Source organism: Haplochromis burtoni, unplaced genomic scaffold, assembly GCF_018398535.1.
Source record: "Haplochromis burtoni strain Fernald_Lab_line unplaced genomic scaffold, NCSU_Asbu1 Contig_2411, whole genome shotgun sequence".
Lineage (NCBI taxonomy): Eukaryota > Metazoa > Chordata > Actinopteri > Cichliformes > Cichlidae > Haplochromis > Haplochromis burtoni.
The window spans coordinates 5,435-6,642 of record NW_024584772.1 but is presented as its reverse complement, the minus strand read 5'-3'; positions in this window follow the sequence as shown (position 1 = coordinate 6,642).

The following is a 1,208-nucleotide window of genomic DNA, read 5'->3' as shown; positions in this document are numbered from 1 at the left end:
AGGACCTGCAAGGAGGAGAGGAGGATGGCAGCAAAAAGGAAGAACCTGGATATAAGAAAGTGTTTTTCAAAGAAACCTGTAAGTCACTTAAAGCCAAGTTCACTCATAAAATCTGTCCATCATAATAACGTTACAGGCTATGCAAGGCAATATTATTACTCTTTCTGGGTTGCAAAATAAACTTTAAAAAAATTTTCAGGCGAGAATGTAGCTGTGCAAACTTCAAATATCTGAACCTGGGAGAACAGCAAACTCCCAGCACATCGTTTTAGGCTTTGGCCCACATCAGTCTAAAATTGTATGTAACCATGAATAACGTGTTACCATGTCCACCAGGAGAGACTGGACAGATGTAAAACAAATATGCCAGCAGTTTATCTCAGTTAATAAGAGGAGAAGGCATGTGTTTGGCTCCTTCACATAGTGGACATTTGTCATGATCCTGGGCCATGTTGGCCCAGCAGTCTTAGTATTCATGTCTTTTTGTATTTTGTTCCTTATTTGATTTCCCCTTGTGACTTTTATCCCCTGTGTGCCCCTCTATGTATCTGTGGGCCCTCGTCTCCCCTCGTGTTTCATTCCATGTTTCCCCAGCCCACTATGCCCGTGCTCTCTCTCCTCCTGTCTGCACCTCTGTGTACTTCCTGTTTTACTTTGACAGTCTCTCGTCAGTATGCCTCATGTTGTGTTCACTCCTGCCCTGTCCCGTTACGATTATCTGTGTCAGCTGTGTTCCCCGTGTGCTCCGACTTCCCTCGTTAACCCTCTGTGTATTTATGTGCATGTCTCCCTCAGTTCAGTGTCGTGTCGTCAATGTCTCCTCCCCGAACCTGTGTGTCTTTCTGTGTTCCCTCGGTCTTCTGTTAGCATTCCCAGTTTAGTTTTGTTTCTTTGTGAAGCCTGCAATGAAGCAGTGATTTTGAGTTCAGTTCCTGTCTCCGTGAGTTTTGCGTTTGGGTCCTCATCTGCCTCCACACAGCCAGTTCATGACAGACATTGAGTTGTTGTGTGGGACACCAGTAGTCCATGTCTGTTGCTGTAACAGTAGTTCATGTTTAGAGTAAAACATCCAGCTCACTGACTTGATCGGGGCAATAGTGTGCCTAAAATGTTGCATAATTTTGCTAAGAGATCTGTTACTTTGTGGTAAGCTTAGATGAGTAGTTTTATTGACAAAAACCACCAGGTCATTCAGTGTTCCCTTAGTG